The sequence below is a fragment of the Apium graveolens genome, chromosome 1 (genome assembly GCF_009905375.1).
Source record: "Apium graveolens cultivar Ventura chromosome 1, ASM990537v1, whole genome shotgun sequence".
NCBI classification, from domain to species: Eukaryota; Viridiplantae; Streptophyta; class Magnoliopsida; order Apiales; family Apiaceae; genus Apium; species Apium graveolens.
Window position 1 is genome coordinate 183373876 of NC_133647.1, and position 8148 is coordinate 183382023.

General features: G+C 37.7%; 1 non-coding gene across 1 annotated transcript; it reads left to right on the plus strand.

Annotated features, from left to right (window-relative positions):
* The first annotated feature begins 8041 nt into the window (after positions 1 to 8041).
* On the plus strand, positions 8042 to 8148 carry LOC141679780 (small nucleolar RNA R71). Its single transcript, XR_012558182.1, has one exon. It is a non-coding gene; the product is annotated as a small nucleolar RNA R71 (small nucleolar RNA).

Genomic DNA, 8148 nt, shown 5'->3' on the forward strand with positions numbered 1-8148 from the left:
TTATCGACAGGCACGCTGCGTCCCAATATGCTACAACCAGTTTATACAGACGATTTGCGGATCTTTTCACTTTAATCAGCAACTTCCCATTTTTTCAAAAACCCACAAAAACTCTCCCTCGAGAATCACTTTGTTTCCTGCTTCTGAAAATTGTCCTAAGCTGATTATGTTATTACGTAAGGTAGGGATAAAGTATACCTCCCTTAATATTCGTTCTTCACCAATTTTGCATCTCAAAATTATCGTGCGCTTTCCTTCAATACAAACAGCAGAACCATCCCCAAATCTAACTTATCCTTTCACTGTTTCGTCCAAGCTCTTGAACTTAGATCGGATGCCAGTCATATGATTGTTGGCTCCATTATCCAAATACCAAGTACTCACATCTCCTTGTTCACTCGATGGTACCACTTTCTCCTCATTCAGTAGCACCATATTCCGTTCTTCATCTCTGCACTCGACTATCAATAATGCAGGCTCCTCATCATCTACCTGATTCAGGTTTGCCTCAAATTCTTGTTCTTTTCCCTTTCCTCGTTTCGGTTTACGACATTCGATAGCAAAATGCCCATAGGCACCACAATTGAAGCACTTGAGCTTGCTTCTATCACGAATTTCTCGAAATACAGGCTTCCCTTGATTGTCACTTGTGCCAGAGTTCCCTTCCTTGCCAGCCTTCTTCAACCATTCTTCCCTGGTTAGCAGTAATTTTCCCTCAGAATTCTCTCTTTTCCTCCACTCTTCTTCTGTCAATAACAACTTGCCATCATTGTTTTCAACAGGAACTCGTGTTCTTTCTTCATGAGCCTTGAGAGAGCCTATTACTTCCTCAACTGACATCATTGTTAAATCTCCAAATTGTTCTATGGCAGATACAATTTGCAAAAACCTAGTAGGGACAGCTCTTAGCATCTTTTTTACCACATACGATTCTTCTACATTCTCACCCAAAGCTTGAATATTAGTAATCAAGCTGTTTAGTCTCTTATAAAACTCATCAAGTGACTCCGTCTCCTTCATGTTCAGTATCTCAAACTCTCCTCTCAGTGTTTGCACCCTAGCCTGCTTCACCCTATCAGCCCCCAAACTACTAGTTTTTATCGCCTCCCAGGCATCCTTAGCGCTTGTTTTCTCTGCCACTGACAGCAACACATCTTCTGGGATGCTTTGATAAATCGCAGCAAATGCCAGTTTGTCAGTTCTGTCCTCTATCTTCGCCTTCGGATCCTTAGGCTCAATTGCATCCCATACACCGTGGGCTTGCATAAAGACTTTCAGTTTCAAGGACCATGCTGCATAATTGGTTTTGGTTAGCATAGGATAACTCAGGCCTACAGAATTCTCTTTGGTTTTGTTTGGTTCCATGTTTTGTTTTGTTGGTTTGGGCATACACTTTGGCATTCGCCAGGTTTAAGCTCTAATACCAGATTGTTGCAAACATAATGAAAAACTGAACAAATGAATGAGATTAACTTGATGTTTATTGTTGGAAAAACTAATAATGTGAAGGTTCACCTTACAGGCTTAATAACTGAAAGAAAATTACAAATATAAGTGCATATTGCACGACTACTTACTCTCCTAAAAACCAGTAGCACAAACAACTCTATCATAACTGGACTCCTACTAATTCTCCATTACTGATGACTAAATCAACTTCCTACAAATACTTGTCACACTAGTTGACTTATTCAAGACAAAACAAATAAACTGACTATATGTTTAGATTAATTCCCAACAGATATCTACTACCAGAAAAATAGTAAAGAAACTATGCTACATATAAAACACACTACCAATTTGATACATAGGCTTCGATATATTGAAGAGAAGTGAGCTCATCAACTTTCACTGAATTATTAGCCAATATCATCCCATGGTGGATCACCAGCAAAAAGGAAATCTTCAGTTTACATACATAATTCTTAAGTTTTTGAAATTATACTCAAGAATATATTCAATATTACCGATCATATTTATTAAAAACATACATAACTAAATTCAAAAAACAAATATCCTGTGGCAAAAAATACGTCAACCAAACTATTTCTACAAAATCAACATATTAGTGAATCAAGTAATGCCACTAACTTTATTTTGCGTAAATAAAATTAACTTTATTGCATGCATATAAAATAAAATTAACTTTATTACGTGAGCCCGTAGGGTTTACCTAGTGCGCACCCGAAGGGTAGCGGCTGCGGGTTACCTACTAAAAAAAACTTTATTGCATGCATATAAAACACCTTTGTAATTTAAAATTTGAAATTTTAATACAAAAATTAGTTTAAAATATAATTATAAATAATAAATTATATTCTTTTTAAGGAAAATCAAATTTATTTTTAAATTATACTACTCTAAGGAGTCACCTCGAGGAGAACCTCAACATAGCTACAACTACTACTTTAGTTCATAGCTTCAACTATGCCTTAGTTCATAACTATAACTACTGCAAACTCCAACTCAACATGACAGACTAAGTTAGAGTCCCTTAGCCTTCCGAAAAACTTCCTGCGTAGATTTTAGGAGATCAGCTGCTACCTTCACATCACCCACCACCATTTCCTCCAAATAAACTACTACTTTATTATGCTTCTCATACCCATCAAGGTCACCTTCCATCACCTTGATCGCCTGCTCTGCAAAAATAAATCGTAAGAACTAAACTTAAATTTAGTATAGACCTAAAATTAACCTTTGTCCTTCTGATCCTTGGTGCATAGAAATAGAGACCTTGATGAGAAATGTAGCAGCTTTTAGGATTTCGTATGCCAGAGCTAATGTCGAACCACAACGGAAAAGTTAGAGGACGAATTCTTTCCCTAGTTTGCCCATAAATCACCTTATATAATCTAAAAACAATTGTTTCGATCTGTATGTGTCATAGTAGGTGATATTTTCTATAAACAATCTATGTATATAATAGTTCCTACTGCCCCTTTTGAATAGTAACTTCAACCCCTTTTTAGCATTGTACCCACAAAGTTATAAAAAATTACTGAAGTTGCCACTGATTAGTTTTTTTAATTCATAATTACATATATATTGGATGAGAAGAAAGCTTATGTTGAAAGCTTCTTAAGCTTCTCTTGGAAGGTAAGAATATGTCCTACACACTTTTGAATTTGAATTTCAAATTCAAATTAGTTTGTTTAGGTTGATTAGTGACTGTTAAGGAGAAAACACGCGCTAAAATTCACGCAAGTATACGCGTTCGCAAGCAGTATAAGATATAAATCAGATTCATTCCCACAGAGACTGGTTTAGGTTAAGTTCAATTTATGCACCTATACAACAATGTATGGTTATCGCTCAATGCTAAGACAAATAACAAATTGGATTTTTATTAAACTAAGAGATTATACTAAATAACATTAACTAAGAGATTTGAGGTTGAATTACTATATATGACAAACATGGGTTTCTAACTTCATTACTACTTCATTCAATAGCCTTTTTGTTCTTAACCTTAGCATGTAATGGTGATGACACTAATCAGATAACACGAAACTAGTAAACGCCAACCTGCGTTGTATGAATACCCTACTACCAAGCATCCACAAAAGAGATAGAAGTTGAATATACACCAATTATACTTAGTCCTTATATGTCTATAAGAATTAAAAACATAACGGTTTAATGCGCAAGTTATCTATCATGATTACATAGGGCGAGTAAGATGGTTAAAATTACCTACGAATCATGCATAACAAATACATGAACCTATGCTAGCATGGAAAGTTCTAAACATCTATATTCACCGTTGCTTCATTAGAGATTAACACGCTATATTATATGTTAGCTACGCACATAAGATGAATAAGCACAACCAATTCTAGGATATCATACAATCACCACACACCAAGATATCGAAATAAATTAATTATTGAAATCCATAAGTAAATCCGCTAGAATCCCATGATAACGATTAGTTCATAATCGAACTCATCGTCACCATAGGTTCCAATGAAAGCATGGTATAAACAAGGTCTTAATAAACTGAATAATAATTAAAGTACGAATAAACGAGATCTAGGTTCAACAAGAATGAAAACGAGCATCGAAAGTTACAACTAATTCAAAGAATCACAAGTTGAAAACAAGATCTTCTTTTTCGGAGTTGTTTTGTGCTTCTAGGTCTTCTCCTTGGTATCCCAATCTTCCCGGATGATGAAAACCCTTTTTTAAGTATATATAAGACCTTATTGGACCTGGACCCTTAAAATCGTCAAATTCCACTCAGAAAAGGCTTAGGCGGCCGCGTGTCAGCAGGCGGTCGCGTGAACTTCTGACGCGGCCGCGTGCAGCCTTTCTGGAAAATTCTGATGAATCTTATTTTGGCCATAACTTGAGTTCTACTCGTCAGAATTAGGCGATTCAACTGCCCACGCGAAGCTAACGAGATTCTCTACAACTTATCAGTGGCTTTGGCTTTCAAATCTGATCACTTTTCATCATATTTCCTTTAAAAGCTCCTTTCTTCATTTAACTGATACCTGAAATGCAAAACACAAAAACACATCAAAATACCAACAACTTGAGTCCAAAACACCAATTTAAGCTTATAATGTTCCAAGTGGATATAAAATTCACTTATCACACCCTCAAACTTGAATCGATGCTTGTCCTCAAGCATAAACAGACTCAAAACTACAAAATTAACTTAATGCATGAATGCAACTACGTGAATGCAACGAAATAATAATGCAATCGATCCCCTCGGAATAACCATAACCTAATGAATAAGCCAACGCCTCTAAGAATGCAATGACTTAAAACAGAGTTCGAATAAATCCCACAAACCAGAAACGTGCATGTGTGGAATGCTAAACAGATATCTCTCGATACTAGATCAATAACCATAACTTATCTACCATCAAAACAATCACAAGTTTATAAACAGAATAGACAATAAACACATTATGACTCACAACACCCCCTTTCTACTAGAGTTATACAAGGATTCACACTATTATTGAACACATAACAAAGATGCTTATTTGACCGTGCAATGAATGATGTCCCAAAAGACTTATGTAATAATACCTATGTAGCGAGCGTTAGGTTAGCGGATCCCAAACTATAAAAGCCTTAGGTCACTAGGCACAAAGTCCCCTAGAACTTAATAACTCGAGTATTAAAGAGCTCACTCTTGATCAATTATGCATAAACACATACTTTTTTTCATTTTTTTTTCTTTTTTTTTCTTTTTTTTTCAATAATTTCTGAATGAGTGTGTTTCGCTCCATCTCATTCAACCCTACACTACTCATAAAACTATGAGCCGGCTACTAGCCATTTGACGCCTAGCCTTACAACAACTAGCAATGAAATCCAAGTTTTTCTCCAGAGTAAAAAAATCAGTGTTTTTTACGTCATTACGAGAATATCACAAATTCTAAATACAACCAAGTGATTAAATTTCAACAACAAACAAGTATGATCATGATCTAGATCAAAAGCAACCCTATAAGACTTTGTGAAAATATTTGTTTCTAGCATGCAAATCAATTCATTAGGACTTAAACATCCCTCTATCCGTCATCACCACACTCAAATCAACATCAACTTATCAAATATCATAGTTCATCTTAAGGGATCATGCTAAATATGCAAGCAAATGCAACTATATAAAATCACATAAAAACAAACAAATATGTCCTAAATGAACAATCATGCAAAAATATGAATGAACTACAACTAAACATGCAATATGAATCTATATGAATCTATATGGACACACACACTACTAATCCTTACAGTATCATCCCCAAACTTAAAATTTTCAATGTCCACATTGAAGGTAATAATAAGGATTTCAGGCATACCTAGTCGTCGAAAGATCACCCTCCTCGGGTGGAGGATCAGTGGCCAATCAACCTCGACACCAGTGGCTCGGAAAATAGTGCCCAAAGCCTGTGTCAAATCTGCAGCAAAACGACGGTGAATGTCGTGCATGACTTCAATAAGCCGAATCAACCTTCTATACTGCGCATCACCAATACCAAACATATCAACTGTTTGTGATGCATGAGAGGAACCATCTGTAAGCACGATAGGAACCATCCGGTCACCCTTTAGCTCATCATAGATATATTCCAACCCCTTGTCCGACGGTGCACCTAAGAATGCATAACTCAAGTGATCTGGCAGTGGGTTGAGCTCAGGTGTGGGAGCTTCTTCAATCGACGGTTCGAGACGCTCCTGGGAAATTTTCAGCTCTGCTAACCCAAGAGAATCGAATGGAATATCCAACTTCCTCTTCCACGGAGGTGCATTCAAAACCTGTATTTGCTCTGCTCCTTCTTCATTTTCTATAACTGATTCCCCTATTAAGGCTCTCCCTAAGGTATCTGATTTTGGCAATTTCTCAAGTTCCGAATTTACTACAAAGTCGACCCACTCTACTCTAAAGCACTCCTCTTTAGCTGTGGGTAACTTTATTTCCTTTAACACATTAAAAGTGACCTTCTGATCGTAAACCTTCATCAAAAGCTCTCCTTTTTGCACATCGATCATAGTTCGGCCTGTAGCCAAGAATGGTCTTCCCAAGATAATGGGAATCTTCTTATCTTCCTCGAAATCAAGAATTACAAAGTTAGCACGGAAGATGATTTTATCCACCTTGACCAAGACATCCTCCACTATACCTCGTGGATAAGCGATTGAACGGTCATCTAGTTGTAATGACATGTATGTTGGTTTCAGATCAGGCAAACTAAGCTTCTTGAATATAGATAAGGGCATCAGATTGATGCTAGCTCCTAAATCACATAAACACTTGTCGAAAGACAAGTTTCCAATGGTGCAAGGAATAGTGAAGCTTCCAGGATCTTTAAGTTTCGGAGGCAACTTCTGTTGCAGCACAACACTGCATTCCTACGTAAGAGCAACGGTCTCTAAGTCATCGAGCTTCACTTTCCGAGAGAGAATACCTTTCATAAACCATGCATAGCTAGACATCTGTTCAAGAGCTTCAGCGAAAGGTATGTTGATATGAAGTTTCTTGAACACCTCCGAAAACTTCTCAAACTTCTTATCCAGCTTTTTCTTTTGCATCCTCTTAGGAAAAGGAGGTGGAGGATAGATCTATTTCTCCCCTATATTACCCTCAGGAGGAGTGTTTTCCACAGTCGTCTTCCTTGGTTCCACCTCTGTTTCCTTCTGCACTTTTTCTTCAGCCACGACTGCATTTTCTGAAACTTGAGATTTCTCAGGCTCTTCGTCTTGCTGAATTTGGGGGCTTGCGACCTTTCCAGACCTCATGGTGATGGCGTTCACCTGTTCTTCGACTTCCCTCTTGCCTGCATTGGCTTCTGTAGCACTAGAAAGTGTTTCTGGTTCTCGATTCAATAAGGCATTAGCAATTTGCCCTATTTAGTTCTCCAGAGTCTTGATAGAAACAGCCTGACTTTGGCATATAAGCCGCAACTCCTTCAATTCAGATTTTTCATTCGAAGATAGACACGCACCATGAGTTTGTTGTTAAAATTGGAGTTATTGTCTTGGTGCAATTTGTTGCCGAAAACCAGGAGGGTTGAATAGCTTATTTCCAAACTGCTGGAACGACTGTTGCATCGCATTCTGATTGTTGCTCCAGCTGAAGTTAGGATGATTTCAGTTGTCAGGATGATAAGTGACAGGAATTGGTTACTGCGATCTCTGAAAGTTTCTCACAAACTGAGCCGAGTCACTAGATATAGCGCATTGCTCCGTCGCATGCGGACCTGCACATAGTTCACAAACACTGGTTATCTGATTAACACCAAAGTTAGCCAGAGAATCGATCTTCATAGATAATTCCTTTAGTTGAGCAGTGATAGCCATAGCTGTATCCACCTCAAGAACTCCTGCTACCTTGCTCTATGGCAATCTCTGGGCTGGATACTGATATTCATTAGCAGCCATCAGTTCAATTAGATCATAAGCTTCATCATAGCTCTTAGCCCATAAGGCTCCACCTGATGCTACATCGAGCATGGGTCTGGACTGTTCTCCCAACCCATTGTAGAAATAAGTGATGATCATCCAATCAGGAATTTCATGATGAGGACACTTCCTAAGCATCTCCTTGTAGCGCTCCCAAGCTTCACATAGCGATTCTCCCGTTTGCTGCGCAAATTGAGTAATAGCATTCCTGAGTGC